This window comes from Pseudophryne corroboree, chromosome 5, assembly GCF_028390025.1.
Source record: "Pseudophryne corroboree isolate aPseCor3 chromosome 5, aPseCor3.hap2, whole genome shotgun sequence".
NCBI lineage: Eukaryota > Metazoa > Chordata > Amphibia > Anura > Myobatrachidae > Pseudophryne > Pseudophryne corroboree.
The window spans coordinates 546,173,705-546,197,403 of NC_086448.1; the positions used below are offsets into that span (position 1 = coordinate 546,173,705).

Sequence of the window (23,699 nt, forward strand, 5' to 3'; positions counted from 1 at the left end):
ATAGAGGACAGGACCCACTTAGCCCCTTGGGGAGACAGAGGGAGAGTTTGCCAGCACACACCAGAGCGCTATATATGTATAGGGACAACCTTACAATAAGTGTCTATCCCTTATAGCTGCTTATATCTGTTATTTTGCCAAATAAGTGCCCCCCTCTCTTTTTTACCCTGTTTCTGTAGTTGCAGGATGCAGGGGAGATTCTGGGAGCCTTCCTACCAGCGGAGCTGTGTGGGAAAAATGGCGCTGTGTGCTGAGGAGATAGGCCCCGCCCCCTTCACGGCGGGCTCTTCTCCCGCTTTTTTCTGGAAAACTGGCAGGGGTTAAATACATCCATATAGCCCAGGAGCTATATGTGATGTATTTTTTGCCAACTAAGGTAAATTCATTGCTTCCCAGGACGCCCCCCCCCAGCGTCCTGCACCCTCAGTGACCGGAGTGTGAAGTGTGCTGAGAGCAATGGCGCACAGCTGCAGTGCTGTGCGCTACCTTATGAAGACAGGAAAGTCTTCTGCCGCCGATTTATGGACCTCTTCTTGCTTCAGCATCTGTAAGGGGGCCGGCGGCGCGGCTCCGGGACCCATCCATGGCTGGGCCTGTGATCGTCCCTCTGGAGCTAATGTCCAGTAGCCTAAGAAACCCAATCCACTCTGCACGCAGGTGAGTTCGTTTCTCTCCCCTTAGTCCCTCGATGCAGTGAGCCTGTTGCCAGCAGGTCTCACTGAAAATAAAAAACCTATTTAAACTTTTACTCTAAGCAGCTCAGGAGAGCCACCTAGATTGCACCCTTCTCGTTCGGGCACAAAATCTTAACTGAGGCTTGGAGGAGGGTCATAGGGGGAGGAGCCAGTGCACACCAGCTAGTCCTAAAGCTTTTACTTTGTGCCCAGTCTCCTGCGGAGCCGCTATTCCCCATGGTCCTGACGGAGTCCCCAGCATCCACTAGGACGTTAGAGAAAGCTGAGTAACTGTCCAGGAAAATGATGGGAAGAGATGTATAATGGATCTCCCTATTGTTCAAGAAAAAACTCATTATGCCGATATATTTAGCTTAATGAAGGTGCATTCAATATGTTAAGTGCAATAATTTACTGTAATTAAAGTCCTCCTTAAGTATATATATATATATATATATATATATATATATATATACACAATGTCCAGATAATCCGGCACTCCCAATAAAATCCAACTGCCTGTGTGCCTTTGTCCAATATTTAGATATAGCAGAGAGTCAGAACAAACAAATGTCCAAGACAGGACATGGCACTCCAGGACTTGAGAATAAAACTATTTTTATTGCATCCAATTAATCAACACACTGCATTGCTCCAGCAGCAAGTGGTGCAGTGATAGACAGTAATAAAATGGCACAAGCATCTTACAGACTATGCAGCATTTCGGGTCTCGCAGGACCCTTCTCCAGGTCGCGCCAGTGCGTCAGACAAACAGGTGAACAAACATACATACAACATAGAACTCACCTAAATAGCCCCCCATGCCGGCATCCTCAACCTCGGGACAGCGTGGAGCTTCCGGTCAGGCCGAAAGCGCCTGGGAGATGACGTGCTCAGGCGGCAGCGGTGACCATGGCAACCCGGCTCACGGAGCGCATAGCGCTTCCGGACAGGACAGGACGCCTGGATGATGTCAGAGGGATGCAACGGTAACCCTGGCAACCCGATGCCCGGAGCTACACACACTGTACCCGGTCATGTCGCCTGGCAGGGGAGGCTATAATGAAATAAACAAATACAGTGCATAATGAAAAAACAGCAAAATTAGGTGGAATAAAAAGTTACAATGCAAATATACATAAATGCTAGTACAAGGGCTAGTTTACAAAACATATGATATTAAGCCCATATATGCCAACTCCACAACATAAGCAAATAAAATGATCATGTGCAAAAGTAACTAAAGCTAACAGGCCAATAATTGGACAGTCATCTATGCTAATAACTATAGTCATAGAATAAATGCAATCATGGTGTAAAATACAGTTGCCATAAATAAACGGAATTATCTATGTTGTAGATAATTCCAATTAATTTTCTCGTTCAGACCTGCTGGATGTAACGTATTTAACTTAATAATCCATTTAGCCTCCAATCTATGCAATGCCAGAGCCCTATCGCCCCCTCTGGGTAATACTGGTATGTGGTCAATGATTTGATAACGGAGATCAGACAATGAATGAGCCTTGGCACAACAGTGTCTAGATACCACAATATGGAAGCCACCGGTGCCGATAGAGTGGAAGCTAATCCACTCATGGACGTGTCATCTCAATCTGGTGATACACTGAGTTTTAACAAAGTACAAGCTGACCGTATTTTATTTGCTGTAGACTGTGTGCCGGAGGCACTGGATGACACGGTTGATGATGTATTTAAACAACTGTTACGCTTGAGAAAACGCGAAACTGATTATTTACTACACGGTTCCACACTCTCAGATTACTTTAGACAAAAGTTGATCCCTCGGGGCTTCCGCGTCCGGAACACTCCAACAATAGGGAGGACTAACCCCGAATTCTGTCGACGTTGGATCTCTGTACTGAATAAGTGCAGCTTCGACTTGATGCTTCTTGTTATAGAAGAATCGGGTCGTGAGTTACAAGTCGCAAAATCTAAAATTGAAGCTCTCAATACTACTCATGTAGGAATTATATCCGACCCTAGTCATGCCGCAACCTGGGCTAAATTGACACAACAAATAGAGAATTACCGCAGAGATTTACTTAAATTCAAGAAATCAAAACTACAAGTTGTGCAAAATGATTATGAAGATTTCCAGGTTTATAGATGGCTGACTGGTACGGATTCCTCCAAATCAAATTATAGAGCTCAGACACGTACCACGTATCGACAACGTAGGGGTCGCCAGGATAAAGGACATCACTCATCGAATAGTGACAGCGACTTTGTGGTCGCAGATTCTGACGATTCTCTATCTGCAAAACGTCCCCCTTTAGGGGCTACCACCAGGGCCAGGGCAGAGGCTGGTCCAAGCCCACGAGACGCGGTGGACAAAACCAAAGGATCATCAAAAGGGAACAAGTCCAAGAAAACCTGATTTTTAATTTGTCCTCGAGACAATTAACTTCTACGGAAGAGGCTGTATTGAATAGAGGACTGTCTTTTGTTCCCACTAACCATCATAATCCTTTTGAGTGGCAGGCCGATATACATCAGATGAATAGGAAGTTACGCTTAAGGGAATTTTTCCAACATTCTCAGAGTCAACCATCACCGGATCCGGCAGAACACATTATACGGAAATATCAGATCTCAACATTTGATCCTGTCTCCAACAATGCCTCGCTGAAAACCTTTGGGAGGTTGATGGACGATTCGGTTAATAGATTCTTAGTTACTCCTAAACCTATTTATAACAATTTGTCACGAGATGAGCATAAAGCCTTGAAGGATCTGAGCCAAGATGCATCTATTATTATCCGCCCGGCCGATAAGGGCGGGGGCATAGTACTGCAAGATCGAACACAATATGTCCAAGAGATCATGGGACAATTAGCTTGCACTGAGACCTACCTGACTCTATCAAAAGATCCGACGGCAGATTTCCGAAAGGAACTTAACACCATATTAGACCAAGCAGTCCATGATAAGTTGCTCAATCCGAGACTGAAAGAGGCCCTCATCCCTAAGAATCCCATTACCCCTTGTCTATATACACTTCCTAAGGTTCATAAGAGCTTAGTGAACCCTCCGGGCCGACCGATTGTGTCGGCGAGGGGATCTCTGTATCAGCCGACAGCTGAATTTTTAGATTCGCTGTTGCAACCGCATGTGACCATACGACCTACATACCTGAAGGACACCACAACTTTCCTGAGGAAGATTAAGGAGTTTGATGATTTGCCAGCAGACACGTTACTCTGTACCATGGACGTCTCTTCCCTCTACACATCTATACCGCATGTGGAGGGATTAGATGCCATGAATAGATTCATCAGCAATTTAGATGTAGAATTTGGTTTAGATAAGGCATTATTCCTTAAACTATTGGAATTGGTTCTCACTAAAAATTATTTTCTGTTTAATGGTAGGTTTTATTTACAGAGATCTGGTTGTGCCATGGGCAGCAGTGTGGCTCCGGCATATGCCAATGTGTTCATGTTTGATCAGGAACAGAAACTATTTTTTGAGAACACTACATATAGTGTTAACTAGAGATGAGCGCCGGAAATTTTTCGGGTTTTGTGTTTTGGTTTTGGGTTCGGTTCCGCGGCCGTGTTTTGGGTTCGACCGCGTTTTGGCAAAACCTCACCGAATTTTTTTTGTCGGATTCGGGTGTGTTTTGGATTCGGGTGTTTTTTTCAAAAAACACTAAAAAACAGCTTAAATCATAGAATTTGGGGGTCATTTTGATCCCAAAGTATTATTAACCTCAAAAAACATAATTTACACTCATTTTCAGTCTATTCTGAATACCTCACACCTCACAATATTATTTTTAGTCCTAAAATTTGCACCTAGGTCGCTGGATGACTAAGCTAAGCGACCCTAGTGGCCGACACAAACACCGGGCCCATCTAGGAGTGTCACTGCAGTGTCATGCAGGATGTCCCTTCCAAAAAACCCTCCCCAAACAGCACATGACGCAAAGAAAAAAAGAGGCGCAATGAGGTAGCTGTGTGAGTAAGATAAGCGACCCTAGTGGCCGACACAAACACCGGGCCCATCTAGGAGTGTCACTGCAGTGTCACGCAGGATGTCCCTTCCAAAAAACCCTCCCCAAACAGCACATGACGCAAAGAAAAAAAGAGGCGCAATGAGGTAGCTGTGTGAGTAAGATAAGCGACCCTAGTGGCCGACACAAACACCGGGCCCATCTAGGAGTGTCACTGCAGTGTCACGCAGGATGTCCCTTCCAAAAAACCCTCCCCAAACAGCACATGACGCAAAGAAAAAAAGAGGCGCAATGAGGTAGCTGTGTGAGTAAGATAAGCGACCCTAGTGGCCGACACAAACACCGGGCCCATCTAGGAGTGGCACTGCAGTGTCACGCAGGATGGCCCTTCCAAAAAACCCTCCCCAAACAGCACATGACGCAAAGAAAAATTAAAGAAAAAAGAGGTGCAAGATGGAATTGTCCTTGGGCCCTCCCACCCACCCTTATGTTGTATAAACAGGACATGCACACTTTAACCAACCCATCATTTCAGTGACAGGGTCTGCCACACGACTGTGACTGAAATGACGGGTTGGTTTGGACCCCCACCAAAAAAGAAGCAATTAATCTCTCCTTGCACAAACTGGCTCTACAGAGGCAAGATGTCCACCTCATCATCATCCTCCGATATATCACCGTGTACATCCCCCTCCTCACAGATTATCAATTCGTCCCCACTGGAATCCACCATCTCAGCTCCCTGTGTACTTTGTGGAGGCAATTGCTGCTGGTCAATGTCTCCACGGAGGAATTGATTATAATTCATTTTAATGAACATCATCTTCTCCACATTTTCTGGATGTAACCTCGTACGCCGATTGCTGACAAGGTGAGCGGCGGCACTAAACACTCTTTCGGAGTACACACTTGTGGGAGGGCAACTTAGGTAGAATAAAGCCAGTTTCTGCAAGGGCCTCCAAATTGCCTCTTTTTCCTGCCAGTATAAGTACGGACTGTGTGACGTGCCTACTTGGATGCGGTCACTCATATAATCCTCCACCATTCTTTCAATGGTGAGAGAATCATATGCAGTGACAGTAGACGACATGTCCGTAATCGTTGTCAGGTCCTTCAGTCCGGACCAGATGTCAGCATCAGCAGTCGCTCCAGACTGCCCTGCATCACCGCCAGCGGGTGGGCTCGGAATTCTGAGCCTTTTCCTCGCACCCCCAGTTGCGGGAGAATGTGAAGGAGGAGATGTTGACAGGTCGCGTTCCGCTTGACTTGACAATTTTCTCACCAGCAGGTCTTTCAACCCCAGCAGACTTGTGTCTGCCGGAAAGAGAGATCCAAGGTAGGCTTTAAATCTAGGATCGAGCACGGTGGCCAAAATGTAGTGCTCTGATTTCAACAGATTGACCACCCGTGAATCCTTGTTAAGCGAATTAAGGGCTCCATCCACAAGTCCCACATGCCTAGCGGAATCGCTCCGTGTTAGCTCCTCCTTCAATGTCTCCAGCTTCTTCTGCAAAAGCCTGAAGAGGGGAATGACCTGACTCAGGCTGGCAGTGTCTGAACTGACTTCACGTGTGGCAAGTTCAAAGGGCATCAGAACCTTGCACAACGTTGAAATCATTCTCCACTGCGCTTGAGACAGGTGCATTCCACCTCCTATATCGTGCTCAATTGTATAGGCTTGAATGGCCTTTTGCTGCTCCTCCAACCTCTGAAGCATATAGAGGGTTGAATTCCACCTCGTTACCACTTCTTGCTTCAGATGATGGCAGGGCAGGTTCAGTAGTTTTTGGTGGTGCTCCAGTCTTCTGTACGTGGTGCCTGTACGCCGAAAGTGTCCCGCAATTCTTCTGGCCACCGACAGCATCTCTTGCACGCCCCTGTCGTTTTTTAAAAAATTCTGCACCACCAAATTCAAGGTATGTGCAAAACATGGGACGTGCTGGAATTTGCCCATATTTAATGCACACACAATATTGCTGGCGTTGTCCGATGCCACAAATCCACAGGAGAGTCCAATTGGGGTAAGCCATTCCGCGATGATCTTCCTCAGTTGCCGTAAGAGGTTTTCAGCTGTGTGCGTATTCTGGAAAGCGGTGATACAAAGCGTAGCCTGCCTAGGAAAGAGTTGGCGTTTGCGAGATGCTGCTACTGGTGCCGCCGCTGCTGTTCTTGCGGTGGGAGTCCATACATCTACCCAGTGGGCTGTCACAGTCATATAGTCCTGACCCTGCCCTGCTCCACTTGTCCACATGTCCGTGGTTAAGTGGACATTGGGTACAACTGCATTTCTTAGGACACTGGTGAGTCTTTTTCTGACGTCCGTGTACATTCTCGGTATCGCCTGCCTAGAGAAGTGGAACCTAGATGGTATTTGGTAACGGGGGCACACTGCCTCAATAAATTGTCTAGTTCCCTGTGAACTAACGGCGGATACCGGACGCACGTCTAACACCAACATAGTTGTCAAGGCCTCAGTTATCCGCTTTGCAGCAGGATGACTGCTGTGATATTTCATCTTCCTCGCAAAGGACTGTTGGACAGTCAATTGCTTACTGGAAGTAGTACAAGTGGGCTTACGACTTCCCCTCTGGGATGACCATCGACTCCCAGCAGCAACAACAGCAGCGCCAGCAGCAGTAGGCGTTACACGCAAGGATGCATCGGAGGAATCCCAGGCAGGAGAGGACTCGTCAGAATTGCCAGTGACATGGCCTGCAGGACTATTGGCATTCCTGGGGAAGGAGGAAATTGACACTGAGGGAGTTGGTGGGGTGGTTTGCGTGAGCTTGGTTACAAGAGGAAGGGATTTACTGGTCAGTGGACTGCTTCCGCTGTCGCCCAAAGTTTTTGAACTTGTCACTGACTTATTATGAATGCGCTGCAGGTGACGTATAAGGGAGGATGTTCCGAGGTGGTTAACGTCCTTACCCCTACTTATTACAGCTTGACAAAGGCAACACACGGCTTGACACCTGTTGTCCGCTTTTCTGTTGAAATACCTCCACACTGAAGAGCTGATTTTTTTGGTATTTTCACCAGGCATGTCAACGGCCATATTCCTCCCACGGACAACAGGTGTCTCCCCGGGTGCCTGACTTAAACAAACCACCTCACCATCAGAATCCTCCTGGTCAATTTCCTCCCCAGCGCCAGCAACACCCATATCCTCCTCATCCTGGTGTACTTCAACACTGACATCTTCAATCTGACTATCAGGAACTGGACTGCGGGTGCTCCTTCCAGCACTTGCAGGGGGCGTGCAAATGGTGGAAGGCGCATGCTCTTCACGTCCAGTGTTGGGAAGGTCAGGCATCGCAACCGACACAATTGGACTCTCCTTGTGGATTTGGGATTTCGAAGAACGCACAGTTCTTTGCGGTGCTTTTGCCAGCTTGAGTCTTTTCAGTTTTCTAGCGAGAGGCTGAGTGCTTCCATCCTCATGTGAAGCTGAACCACTAGCCATGAACATAGGCCAGGGCCTCAGCCATTCCTTGCCACTCCGTGTGGTAAATGGCATATTGGCAAGTTTACGCTTCTCCTCCGACAATTTTATTTTAGGTTTTGGAGTCCTTTTTTTACTGATATTTGGTGTTTTGGATTTGACATGCTCTGTACTATGACATTGGGCATCGGCCTTGGCAGACGACGTTGCTGGCATTTCATCGTCTCGGCCATGACTAGTGGCAGCAGCTTCAGCACGAGGTGGAAGTGGATCTTGATCTTTCCCTAATTTTGGAACCTCAACATTTTTGTTCTCCATATTTTAATAGGCACAACTAAAAGGCACCTCAGGTAAACAATGGAGATGGATGGATACTAGTATACTTATGGATGGACTGCCGAGTGCCGACACAGAGGTAGCTACAGCCGTGGACTAACGTACTGTGTCTGCTGCTAATATAGACTGGATGATTGATAATGAGATGAAATCAATATATATATGTATGTATATATAATATCACTAGTACTGCAGCTGGACAGGTAGATAATATATTTATTAGGTAATGATGACTGATGACGGACCTGCCGGACACTGTCAGCTCAGCAGCACCGCAGACTGCTACAGTAAGCTACTATACTATAGTAGTATGTACAAAGAAGAAAGAAAAAAAAAAAACCACGGGTAGGTGGTATACAATTATGGATGGACTGCCGAGTGCCGACACAGAGGTAGCTACAGCCGTGGACTAACGTACTGTGTCTGCTGCTAATATAGACTGGATGATTGATAATGAGATGAAATCAATATATATATGTATGTATATATAATATCACTAGTACTGCAGCCGGACAGGTAGATAATATATTTATTAGGTAATGATGACTGATGACGGACCTGCTGGACACTGTCAGCTCAGCAGCACCGCAGACTGCTACAGTAAGCTACTATACTCTATAGTAGTATGTACAAAGAAGAAAGAAAAAAAAAAACCACGGGTAGGTGGTATACAATTATGGATGGACTGCCGAGTGCCGACACAGAGGTAGCTACAGCCGTGGACTAACGTACTGTGTCTGCTGCTAATATAGAGTCTAGACTGGATGATAAATTATTGATAATGAGATGAAATCAATATAATATCACTAGTACTGCAGCCGGACAGGTACTATATATATTTATTATGTAATGACTGATGACGGACCTGCTGGACACTGTCAGGTCAGCACAGCACCGCAGACTGCTGCAGTAAGCTACTATAGTAGTATGTATAAAGAAGAATGAAAAAAAAAAAAACCACGGGTAGGTGGTATACAATATTATATATATATATATATATATATATTATATACAATTATATATATATATATATATATATATATATATATTAAACTGGTGGTGATTGATTATTAAACTGGTGGTCACTTCAGGACAGGTCACGTTGCAACTTGCAACTAGTACTCCGAGGCCTAAGCAGACAATCACAAAATATATTATTATACTGGTGGTCAGTGTGGTCACAACAATGGCAGTGTGGCACTGACTCTGGCAGCAAAAGTGTGCACTGTACGTTATATGTACTCCTGAGTCCTGCTCTCAGACTCTAACTGCTCCCCACTGTCAGTGTCTCCCCCACAAGTCAGATAATACACTTACAGTCACACTATCTAATCTATAAATATCACTTCAGCAAGTAGTATAGTAGTATACAGTAGTACTCCTCCTAATAATGCTCCCCGAAAATACTGTGTCTCTCTCTTCTCTAAACGGAGAGGACGCCAGCCACGTCCTCTCCCTATGACTCTCAATGCACGTGTGAAAATGGCGGCGACGCGCGGCTCCTTATATAGAATCCGAGTCTCGCGATAGAATCCGAGCCTCGCGAGAATCCGACAGCGTGATGATGACGTTCGGGCACGCTCGGGTTAGCCGAGCAAGGCGGGAAGATCCGAGCCTGCTCGGACCCGTGTAAAAAACCTGAAGTTCGGGCGGGTTCGGATTCAGAGGAACCGAACCCGCTCATCTCTAGTGTTAACATTAAATGGTTCACTAGATACATAGATGATTTATTCATGCTATGGCAAGGGAGCGAGGTTTCTTTTCATGATATGATGGTTAAGATCAATGCAACACCGGGTCCTATTAAATTTACTTTTGTGTGTAGACCTGATAAGATAGATTATCTCGATGTCACAGTCCATTTGTCTGATGGTAAACTGAGTTCAACAGTGTTTTATAAGAGCACTGACCGGAATTCACTGTTAGATGCCAGCAGCCACCATCCGGTAGCATTAAAGAAGGGTCTTCCCTATTCGCAAATGCTCCGGGTGGCACGGATCACCAGCAATCCGGAACAGCTAAGCGATGCTCTAGACATTGTAGTCAACAAGTTTAGAAGCCGTGGCTACAACAGTAGGGATTTAGATTTAGCCAAACACCGGGTGATGAGTCAAGAGCGTGAGATCATACTTCAAGATTCATCTGAAAAGCAATTTGACCAGAATAAATTTATCTGGTCGACTAGATACTCTACTTCTAGTCCCATCTTACCACGTGCCAGCAAAGCGTTATGGCCCATTATTAAGACTGATCAATCCTTACCGGGTTTTAAGAACACCCAAATCATGACGAGTTACAAAAGAGGTCGCAATTTGCGCGACGTATTAGTTAAAACCGACATCACCGACTACTCCCCTCGACCAGGTATCTTTGGATCTATTAAGAAAGCTGGTTGCTATAAATGTCCGTCTTGTATCACTTGTTCCTCCTTGATTACAGGATCAGCATTTACACACCCAGTTACCAAACAGAAATTTAACATTAGGCATGTGCTGAATTGTACGACCAAATTCATCATTTATTACATCATTTGTCCATGTCAATTACTTTATGTGGGTCTTACCACCCGCACTTTACGTGAACGTATGGCGTTACATCGCTCCAATATTAGTCAGGCTCTATTAGGTAATGCGAATGAACAACCGGTATCTAGACACTGTTGTGCCAAGGCTCATTCATTGTCTGATCTCCGTTATCAAATCATTGACCACATACCAGTATTACCCAGAGGGGGCGATAGGGCTCTGGCATTGCATAGATTGGAGGCTAAATGGATTATTAAGTTAAATACGTTACATCCAGCAGGTCTGAACGAGAAAATTAATTGGAATTATCTACAATATAGATAATTCCGTTTATTTATGGCAACTGTATTTTACACCATGATTGCATTTATTCTATGACTATAGTTATTAGCATAGATGACTGTCCAATTATTGGCCTGTTAGCTTTAGTTACTTTTGCACATGATCATTTTATTTGCTTATGTTGTGGAGTTGGCATATATGGGCTTAATATCATATGTTTTGTAAACTAGCCCTTGTACTAGCATTTATGTATATTTGCATTGTAACTTTTTATTCCACCTAATTTTGCTGTTTTTTCATTATGCACTGTATTTGTTTATTTCATTATAGCCTCCCCTGCCAGGCGACATGACCGGGTACAGTGTGTGTAGCTCCGGGCATCGGGTTGCCAGGGTTACCGTCGCATCCCTCTGACATCATCCAGGCGTCCTGTCCTGTCCGGAAGCGCTATGCGCTCCGTGAGCCGGGTTGCCATGGTCACCGCTGCCGCCTGAGCACGTCATCTCCCAGGCGCTTTCGGCCTGACCGGAAGCTCCACGCTGTCCCGAGGTTGAGGATGCCGGCATGGGGGGCTATTTAGGCGAGTTCTATGTTGTATGTATGTTTGTTCACCTGTTTGTCTGACGCACTGGCGCGACCTGAGGAAGGGTCCTGCGAGACCCGAAATGCTGCATAGTCTGTAAGATGCTTGTGCCATTTTATTACTGTCTATCACTGCACCATTTGCTGCTGGAGCAATGCAGTGTGTTGATTAATTGGATGCAATAAAAATAGTTTTATTCTCAAGTCCTGGAGTGCCATGTCCTGTCTTGGACATTTGTTTGTTCTGACTCTCTGCTATATATATATATATATATATATAGCAATCCAGAAGAAAACAGCGGCACTCGAGGATTTAGTGAAACAAGTAAACTGTATTCAAAAAAAGGTTACAAGAGGCCGACGTTTCGGGGCTTACATGCCCCTTTGTCAAGGTGTATAACAATGTGTAGGAGTGAAAGCTTACCTTATATCCCCGTGAAGTTCAACTCAGTGCAGGTGTGTGAACGGAGACGCGGTGGAGCCGCCGGACTTCCGGTCGCGGCTCTGTGACGTCTGAAAGACTGCGCCCGTTGCTGTGGTAACTGGGACGCCCGAATAGCCGTCCGTGGCTACGTGACGTCTGAGTGTGTGTGCTCGTAGCTATGGCAACTGGGACGCCTGATGCCGAAAACTGTGATGGTAACTCAGCTGGTGACCATATCAGGGTGATAAACAGAGTGCAAAAAAAGACTACGTGTAATGGTGCCTGGGGAACCTAACATCTCCGTGGGGCACAATGTGATCCGAGCGCAGAGGGACAATGTTGCATGCATGTGGCAGGACTCGGTGGGAGCAGGACCCTCAAAGCTAATAAAAGTAATAACATGCTGGAGTCTGTGGGAAATATTGACTCCTGGGATCCACCGTGTGCCCTGGTAATGACAACGGCTCGTGCCAGTCTGGCACTGCAACCGTTGTGGTGCGCATGGGCATAAAACCCGATGGCTGGGCTAGTTGTAAGACCGGTGTGCCTGCTGGTAAAGAAACATGCTCCACATGTGAGCCGTATATGCTGCTGAGGGGGACCTGCTTTCACCGAGCTCTGTCAGATGTCAGCTAAGGACACAATGTGCACGCCCTGTGTGTCAGGCTGGACCAAGATGGGGAAACATGCAGTGAGTGGCTGGGTCACCCCGAAACGCAGAGTGGAACATAGCAGCATAGAATTATACGAATATATTCCATGAAAATTTTTCATTCAGCCCTCCTGGGCTGATGGTGCCCAATTCAAAGATCCATTTGGATTCGATGTGTAGTAATCTTCGATCCCTGTCCCCTCCTCGGATGCTGCGGGGTACGTGGTCGATGATCTGGTGTCTCAAGTCATTCAATGAGTGGCCCATCGCCGCGAAGTGTCTGGCCACGGGTTGTTCGGAGGATTTGCCCAAAAGGGCCTGCTTAATTGCGGACCTGTGTAGGGCCATCCTCTCTCTGAAAGTTCTGATGGACTTACCCACATACACTAGGTGGCACGGGCAGGTAAGTGTATACACTATGTGGGTGGTAGTGCATGTTACCACGTGTCTGATCTGGTAGGTCCTTTCTTTGTGAGGATGTTTAAAAAAAGACCCTGTGGTCATATTGTTACAAGTGGTACACTTGGGGCACTTATAGCATCCAGGGGCCTTTGAGAGAAAAGTGGAGGATCGTTGTGTCTCGCTTTGGAACCCGGTTATATCCGAGTGTACTATAATATCTCTTATGCTTTTGCCTCTGGTGAAGCATAGCATCGGACGTTGTTCTCTAAACATTGGAAGTTTCTCGTCTGAGGCCACTATGGGCCACAAAGCCCTAGCCGCTCTCTGGATTACTGGGCTTGCTGTACTGAACTGATTTACAAACGGTATAACCGCTTGGTTCTTGCGGACTGTGGGCTTAAGTAAGGTTTCCCTCGGCGTTGCCATGATCTCGTTTTTCTGTACCTGGAGCTTATGGTAGTTGTAACCCCGTTGGGCGAACTTGTCTACCATGTTTCCTAATGCTTGATCCAAGGTAGAGCGGTCACTGATGATCCTGGACGCCCTGATCATCTGAGATCTGGGGAGTCCCTCTTTTAAGGGTCTTGGGTGATGACTATTAGCCCTGAGATACACATTCTTGTCTGTGGGCTTTGAGAACAGGCCGGTGGTCAAAGTTCCGTCCTTGATTATGATCCTGACATCCAGATAATTCACAGATTCGTTACTGATATTATAGGTGTACTTGATCGTGGATGGTCTGTTGTTTGCTTCCTCCATAAGTTGCTCAAAATGTGCTTTGTCCCCTGTCCAAAGTAGGAACAAATCGTCTATGAATCTGACGAACATCAAGATGTTCTGCGCAACGGCCTGGTTGTCAAAGAATACCGCCTGTTCCTCCTGGAACATAAAGACATTCGCGAAGGATGGGGAGACGTTGCTCCCCATCGCACATCCTGTTCGCTGTTGGAAAAATTTCCCATTAAACATGAAGAAGTTCCTTTTTAAGGTCAATGTAAGGAGTTGCATAAAGAGCCCAATGTCAAGAGTGTCCATCTTTTCTTTAATGAGAAAATCCTGCATGACCTGTAGACCCTCCTGGTGGGGGATGCTCGTATATAAGCTCTTTACATCTACCACACACATTAGTGTCCCTGGAGGAACCTGCCCAATGTTGTTGATTCGCTCCAGGAAGCTGGTGGTGTCCTTGATGTAATTATGATGTTTAACGATCAATGGTTGCAGAATACCATCTAGAAATGTGGAGATGGGCTGAAAGATGGACTCTCTAGCAGCTATGATGGGTCTGCCGGGCGGGGATGTGGCATTCTTGTGGATTTTGGGTACCACAAAGAAAAGGGGTACCCGTGGGTGATCCTGTTTGAGTGCCTCACACAGCTTTCCTGTTAGTAGATCATTGGACCGGGCCTGGTTGAGCAGCAGCTCCAATTCTTGCTGGTAGTCGGAGGTGGGGTCGTGGGACAATTCCTCATACGTCTCCGGATCTGCCAGTTGTCCCTCTACTTCTTTAATGTAATCGGAGAGGTTAAGGACAACTAAACCTCCTCCCTTGTCCGCAGGACGGAAGATTACATCGCGGTACGTTCCCAACTGTTTGAGGGCTGTTTGCTCAGCCCTGGAGAGATTCCGATGTATGGTTGGTGTCGCCGCTGTGTATTTGGCGACTGAGGCGTCCAGTAATCTGGTAAAAGCTTGTATGGAAGGGTTGGTTGAAGGGGGATCGAAGGTGGATTTATGTCGGGTCTGATAGAATCTGTCGCAGAAGGAGACTGTTGTTGGATCCTGTGGGTCGGAATTTTGAAAAAATTCCTGCAGTCTCAACTTGCGTGAAAAGCGGTGCAGGTCAATTTGCCACTGGAATTTGTTGAATGGATTGGTGGGTACAAAAGAAAGACCCTTCTCCAGAACTCTCAGTTCTATATCCGAGAAGGATCTGCTGGATAGGTTGAAGATCAGGGATTCTTTTTGGCTGCTCGCGCCTTTGATTCGCGCGCACTGCTTGCCCCTGCGGGTGGGCGCCCTCTTCTGCCTTGTTCTACTGGGGTAGCGCCGGGGGTCCCTAAAGGGACCGGCTGTGCCCTGGATGACCCTTCCGAGTCTAAGAAGGCGCTCTCGCTGTCGCTATTTGATGTACCGGCAGTGAATGACTTCTGCTCCCGCCGTCTTCTCCAGCCTTGTCTGCCTCTGGCATTATAGGTGGTGTTTTGACCACCCTCTCCTCCCATCAGCCATCTGTATACCTTGTTTAGGTCATAGTCTTCTCTGACTATTTGTTGTTTATTGCGCTTAAATTTAATTAGGTCTTTCCTATATTCATCGCATTGTTTTTGCAGTTTAGTGAGCCAATCGTGATTGCAATCCGCTTGCAGGACAGTCTTGTGTTCAATCTCAAGCTTGGAGATCTTGTTCCTGGTCTGCCTCAGTTCTCGGCCCGATTCTTCCACGACCAGCAAGATCAAGTCGAGGCTGCATTTGTTGAGTATGCCTACCCATTTCTTGCAGAACTCGGGATTGTACCGCCCGATGGTGGGGACGTTCCTTACTCTGAAGCCTCTTGGGATCAACTTTTCACGATGATATTCCGACAATGAGATGCCGTGAAGTAGATAATCGCATTCACGGCGTTTCAGCTTCAGTAGTTGATGATAGACATCCTCAATGCCCCCTGTACGTTCTGAAGCGCCCAATTGTTCCGTGAAACGAAGGCGTTCCGCGTCGTCATCCGTGAAACTGAAGGATTCGCCCAGGACTGATGGCATCCCTCTGCATCCCGGTGTATCTTCATCGTGCCTTGAAGAGGATGCGGTCTCCATGGTGAATGCGTAAAGATAGACTTGTGAGTGCCTGGTGCTAAAGTGGACACCGCTGTGTAGGTGACTGTGGAACTCCACCTGGACAAAAGGGTGCGGTATGGTGAAAAAGATAACTAAGAAGTCACAAAAGGGGGAGGTGCCTCGACCCCGGCTGGCGTACAGTGTGACCTGTTAGCGCCAAAATGCATAAATATCCCAAATGGGACTGGCACTCTCCTGGCTGGCGTGAGGGTACCCCGGTGCCTTCTGAAGTGAAGATGTAGCAATCCAGAAGAAAACAGCGGCACTCGAGGATTTAGTGAAACAAGTAAACTGTATTCAAAAAAAGGTTACAAGAGGCCGACGTTTCGGGGCTTACATGCCCCTTTGTCAAGGTGTATAACAATGTGTAGGAGTGAAAGCTTACCTTATATCCCCGTGAAGTTCAACTCAGTGACCCACAGTGACCCACAGGATCCAACAACAGTCTCCTTCTGCGACAGATTCTATCAGACCCGACATAAATCCACCTTCGATCCCCCTTCAACCAACCCTTCCATACAAGCTTTTACCAGATTACTGGACGCCTCAGTCGCCAAATACACAGCGGCGACACCAACCATACATCGGAATCTCTCCAGGGCTGAGCAAACAGCCCTCAAACAGTTGGGAACGTACCGCGATGTAATCTTCCGTCCTGCGGACAAGGGAGGAGGTTTAGTTGTCCTTAACCTCTCCGATTACATTAAAGAAGTAGAGGGACAACTGGCAGATCCGGAGACGTATGAGGAATTGTCCCACGACCCCACCTCCGACTACCAGCAAGAATTGGAGCTGCTGCTCAACCAGGCCCGGTCCAATGATCTACTAACAGGAAAGCTGTGTGAGGCACTCAAACAGGATCACCCACGGGTACCCCTTTTCTTTGTGGTACCCAAAATCCACAAGAATGCCACATCCCCGCCCGGCAGACCCATCATAGCTGCTAGAGAGTCCATCTTTCAGCCCATCTCCACATTTCTAGATGGTATTCTGCAACCATTGATCGTTAAACATCATAATTACATCAAGGACACCACCAGCTTCCTGGAGCGAATCAACAACATTGGGCAGGTTCCTCCAGGGACACTAATGTGTGTGGTAGATGTAAAGAGCTTATATACGAGCATCCCCCACCAGGAGGGTCTACAGGTCATGCAGGATTTTCTCATTAAAGAAAAGATGGACACTCTTGACATTGGGCTCTTTATGCAACTCCTTACATTGACCTTAAAAAGGAACTTCTTCATGTTTAATGGGAAATTTTTCCAACAGCGAACAGGATGTGCGATGGGGAGCAACGTCTCCCCATCCTTCGCGAATGTCTTTATGTTCCAGGAGGAACAGGCGGTATTCTTTGACAACCAGGCCGTTGCGCAGAACATCTTGATGTTCGTCAGATTCATAGACGATTTGTTCCTACTTTGGACAGGGGACAAAGCACATTTTGAGCAACTTATGGAGGAAGCAAACAACAGACCATCCACGATCAAGTACACCTATAATATCAGTAACGAATCTGTGAATTATCTGGATGTCAGGATCATAATCAAGGACGGAACTTTGACCACCGGCCTGTTCTCAAAGCCCACAGACAAGAATGTGTATCTCAGGGCTAATAGTCATCACCCAAGACCCTTAAAAGAGGGACTCCCCAGATCTCAGATGATCAGGGCGTCCAGGATCATCAGTGACCGCTCTACCTTGGATCAAGCATTAGGAAACATGGTAGACAAGTTCGCCCAACGGGGTTACAACTACCATAAGCTCCAGGTACAGAAAAACGAGATCATGGCAACGCCGAGGGAAACCTTACTTAAGCCCACAGTCCGCAAGAACCAAGCGGTTATACCGTTTGTAAATCAGTTCAGTACAGCAAGCCCAGTAATCCAGAGAGCGGCTAGGGCTTTGTGGCCCATAGTGGCCTCAGACGAGAAACTTCCAATGTTTAGAGAACAACGTCCGATGCTATGCTTCACCAGAGGCAAAAGCATAAGAGATATTATAGTACACTCGGATATAACCGGGTTCCAAAGCGAGACACAACGATCCTCCACTTTTCTCTCAAAGGCCCCTGGATGCTATAAGTGCCCCAAGTGTACCACTTGTAACAATATGACCACAGGGTCTTTTTTTAAACATCCTCACAAAGAAAGGACCTACCAGATCAGACACGTGGTAACATGCACTACCACCCACATAGTGTATACACTTACCTGCCCGTGCCACCTAGTGTATGTGGGTAAGTCCATCAGAACTTTCAGAGAGAGGATGGCCCTACACAGGTCCGCAATTAAGCAGGCCCTTTTGGGCAAATCCTCCGAACAACCCGTGGCCAGACACTTCGCGGCGATGGGCCACTCATTGAATGACTTGAGACACCAGATCATCGACCACGTACCCCGCAGCATCCGAGGAGGGGACAGGGATCGAAGATTACTACACATCGAATCCAAATGGATCTTTGAATTGGGCACCATCAGCCCAGGAGGGCTGAATGAAAAATTTTCATGGAATATATTCGTATAATTCTATGCTGCTATGTTCCACTCTGCGTTTCGGGGTGACCCAGCCACTCACTGCATGTTTCCCCATCTTGGTCCAGCCTGACACACAGGGCGTGCACATTGTGTCCTTAGCTGACATCTGACAGAGCTCGGTGAAAGCAGGTCCCCCTCAGCAGCATATACGGCTCACATGTGGAGCATGTTTCTTTACCAGCAGGCACACCGGTCTTACAACTAGCCCAGCCATCGGGTTTTATGCCCATGCGCACCACAACGGTTGCAGTGCCAGACTGGCACGAGCCGTTGTCATTACCAGGGCACACGGTGGATCCCAGGAGTCAATATTTCCCACAGACTCCAGCATGTTATTACTTTTATTAGCTTTGAGGGTCCTGCTCCCACCGAGTCCTGCCACATGCATGCAACATTGTCCCTCTGCGCTCGGATCACATTGTGCCCCACGGAGATGTTAGGTTCCCCAGGCACCATTACACGTAGTCTTTTTTTGCACTCTGTTTATCACCCTGATATGGTCACCAGCTGAGTTACCATCACAGTTTTCGGCATCAGGCGTCCCAGTTGCCATAGCTACGAGCACACACACTCAGACGTCACGTAGCCACGGACGGCTATTCGGGCGTCCCAGTTACCACAGCAACGGGCGCAGTCTTTCAGACGTCACAGAGCCGCGACCGGAAGTCCGGCGGCTCCACCGCGTCTCCGTTCACACACCTGCACTGAGTTGAACTTCACGGGGATATAAGGTAAGCTTTCACTCCTACACATTGTTATACACCTTGACAAAGGGGCATGTAAGCCCCGAAACGTCGGCCTCTTGTAACCTTTTTTTGAATACAGTTTACTTGTTTCACTAAATCCTCGAGTGCCGCTGTTTTCTTCTGGATTGCTACATCTTCACTTCAGAAGGCACCGGGGTACCCTCACGCCAGCCAGGAGAGTGCCAGTCCCATTTGGGATATTTATATATATATATATATATATATATATATATACATACATACACACACACACACACACACACACACACACACACGCACGCCAATCATTTTTCCTCATAAGGAAGCCATTACAGAGATAACTTACTGGGATTCTGCCAGCAGCAGCTCCTTGAGTAATCTGGGGGCAGGGCTTGTACTATCATCAAAATCATTTGTTTGTGTGGTATCCGGTCTCTAGGTGGACCACACTTAGGTCGACAGTCATTAGGTCGACCACTATTGGTCAACATGCATTAGGTCGACAGGGTTTCTAGGTTGACAGGGACTCTAGGTCGACATGTTCTAGGCTGACATGACAAAAGGTCGACATCGGTTTTTCACAATTTTTCTCATTTTTTGAACTTTTTCATGATTTACGATCCACGTGGACTACAATTGGGAACGGTAACCTGTGCCAAGCGCAGCCCGAAGCTCGCGAGCCATGCGAGGGGACACAGTGCACTAATTGGGGTTCCCGATCACTCTATGCAGAAGACGACACCAAAAAAAAAAAAAAAACATCATGTCAACCTTGCTCATATCAACCTATTGTGGGTGTCAACCTAGTCATTGTCGACTAATAGTGGTCGACCTAGACACTGTCAACCTAAGTGTGGTCGACCCTATGAACCACACCTGTTTGTATATATGTGCGCGATAAACTACTGAACAGATTTTGATTAGGTTTTCACTGAAATTATCCTTGAGATTCTCCCTATCACAGAGGTTCCCAAACTGTGTGCTGTGGCTCCCTGGGGTGCCTCAGGACACTTGCAGGGGTGCCCTGAGTTGGTGGTCCAGGACCAATTCAAATTATTCATGGTCAATTTAATAGGCAAAACCAGTGCTGGTGGCTGCCAGTCATAAAATATGTGGCCAAACAGAAGCAAATCCTGTTCCTCACCACACAACTGACCCTAAGGATGACATATAAACGCAATCTACTTAATGTAATATTTCTTTGTAAATTTCTCAATAAGAAATTTTTGGCCTAGGGGTGCCATGAAAAAAATTCTGATATTCTAGGGCGCCGTGATTCCAAAAAGTTTGGAAACCACTGCCCTATCATGTTAAATCAGGTAATTAGCAAACAAACTCACCAATGCATTGAATCTCCGCAGTTATCGTACCACAGAGCATGTAATGTGGAGGTCAGCGCCACACATATGTAATGGGTCGGGGGTGGGGGGTGGCAGAGGCACATGTGTAATTGGGCACATAATAATGGGCATCCCCTATCATTTAGTAAAATTGTAATTACACAGAGTGCAAATGCAAGCGCCGGTAGAGGCAAGGAAGCGCTAGTCAGTATCATGGGCTGCAGTGTGCTGATGGAACTAATACTGTTTGGCCACCTCCTGCCAGTTACTGACTGCAGTGCTGCTGACTCGGGGCAGTCAGCGGGCATCTTGTGGCTTCTGGCAGTCAGGGACATGCAGGTGACAGCCAAACACGCGTAATGTGTTTTACAACGAGTAATTTACAGACTGAAGGAATTGGTAAACAATAAGAAAATAAAAATACATTTTTACTACAAAATATATTAAGGGGAATATACAAATGCATGCGGTAATTTACCGCATGGCAAAAACAGACTAAAATAGGACTAACATGCGTTAAATTACCCGTTTTCGCCCGATAACACATGGGATCCCGGATAAATTCACGGACCCATGCGGTAGCGGAAAAAAACGGGCCTTGGTGGCTGCTTATCGCAAATAATGCATAATCCCCAATAAATGCTGCTTATCGGGGCTAATTTGATAAATTACTGCATCTAATTGGATACAGGCTTTAGACAGACAATATAATTGAATAAAATGAATCATTACATGGCATCATTTAATAAAACTAATAATAACTTGGCAACAACGGGTAGGCGTTGCCATATATATATATATATATATATATATATATATACACACACACACACACACAAACAATCACATATATACACATATACAGAACAAACCAGAGGGCACTTACTGTACTTAATGTTAATTGAGTCAACAGTTTAGAATGTCTATAAGCATAATAAATCTCAATAGTTGAACCAAATGTCTGTCTTGAATAATTGGACAGCTCTTTCAGATTGAATCAATGTGGATGCCAGAATAAGGGTTATATACTCTCTGACCACAAACACCCAGAAAAAAAGGCCCAACGGCTGATTAGTATAGGATGTCCAAATATTTTTTATTAAGATAAAATGGTACAAAGGTTTTAAAATTGCTTACACTTTAAGAAAACTGTGTCAAAGTATCGAATGTTTCTAACAGGGAAGATGATGATACTTCCTGCCAACACCCTGTGAGCTCACTGGCAGGTTGCTCACTTTTAGCACACTGACACAGCACCAACTATCCTACGCGTTTCGTCTGGTATCATGGACTTCATCAGGGGTACAATCACCATTAAGAATACAATCACAATTGATAAAGATGGTACTTCATAGGTTGTTCATAGAAGTAAAGATGCTTTTAAAGTCAAATGATGATTCGATCACAGTAGGTAAAAATAGATTCACAACTGGTGAAGATCGAATTTTAATCATTTTCCTTTAAGCAGACACTACTTTTAAAGTCACTATTATCAGAAATTGAAAAACACGTGCCAAACACAATGATGCAAATCCTCCAAATGCATACTACTGCTTTTGGAAGATTTGCATCAGTGTGCTTGGCCCAAGTCCAAGAGAAAGCTGACCATCCGTGCAGCCTTAAGCTCAGTAGTGACAACCCTAGCAGACTTCACAACCAGTATATACCCTGATATCACCGATAAAATACAGAAGTCCATGGACTGGCTGTGCGATCGTGCAATTCTTACCCAAAGAACAACAAGGCTACCATCTTTAATGACACTATACTTCAGTCGTTCCAAGGGGTACAGGTCTGTGGAGTCAGTGATGCAAATAGTATGCGAGGTCCACTACTCTACAGAGTTCCTCAACACCCTCAATCCTCCTGGCCTCCCAGTCCACAAACTTTTCAAAGTGGAGTTTCTAGCAATGTTAATGCAGAACCTCAACCTGCCCAAATTCTGCAATGGCACCAGGCTGTGAGTGAAGGACCTTCAGAGGAATGTATGTGAGGCCACAGTGTTTAGGGCTGTGCTCGGGTGAAGTCTGTGTTCATACCACCCATACCATCAGACTACCCATTCGAGTTCGAGAGGCTGCAGTTCCCCCTCAAGGTCTGCCTTTTAAAGTACTCAGCCATTCTGAACCCAAGAACAACAAGGCTACTGTCATTAATAACACTCTACTTCAATTGTTCAAAGGGGCACAAATGGAGTACATGTCTGTGGAGTCAGTCATGCAAATGGTCTGCGAGGTCCACTACTCTGTGAAGTTCCTTAACACCCTCAACCCTCCTAGTACACAAACTTCTCAAAGTGGAGTTTCCAGTAATGTTAATGCAGAACCTCAACCCACCCAAACTGTAATGGCACCAGTACGCGAGTAAGGCTCTTCACATGAACACCAGTGAGACCACAGTGTTCGCCGACTGTGCTTGGAGGTAGTCGGTGTTCACACCGCTCATACCATCAGAGTAACCCTTCGAGTTCAAGAGGCTGCAGTTCCCCTCCAAAGTCTGCTTTTTAAAGTGGAGCTCACCCAGCTACCAGGGAGAACCACCATTGCTGTTTACAAAGAGATCTTTCAGTAGAGAAAAAAAAAGATTTACATACTTTTCTCATCTTATAACTCACCCTCAATTAATTTATATTACAAAATGTTTAAATATATTACATTTATTAAATCTTGATACTACCACGTTTCTTTACCCCAGAGGCATAAATGAACTAAGCAGAAAAGTTACATTAATATGGGATGAAGGAAATGGAAACCGTATATATGTCTAAGGTCTACTCTAACCTGATGAAACCGGGCACAACAGCTAGACTTTATACAGAATAAAAATATTATGGTGGTCACCGAAAATGAGTTGAAAACTACAGTGTCAAAAGACTTGTTTTATTAGCAATTATTTTAGACAATACTTAAAATTTGAGGTCTATTTTGCACAGATTCTGATCTAGCGGAGTACATAATGTCATAAG

General features: G+C 46.1%; 1 protein-coding gene and 1 long non-coding RNA gene across 6 annotated transcripts in view; one reads left to right on the forward strand and one right to left on the reverse strand.

Moving 5' to 3' along the window:
- Window positions 1-23,699, reverse strand: part of KIF13A (kinesin family member 13A) — a 477,346-nt gene that overhangs the window by 205,221 nt on the left and 248,426 nt on the right. The gene's annotated exons all lie outside the window — the stretch shown is intronic.
- LOC134928018 (uncharacterized) overlaps window positions 1-23,699 on the forward strand; it is a 95,440-nt gene that overhangs the window by 71,141 nt on the left and 600 nt on the right. The window lies entirely within an intron of this gene.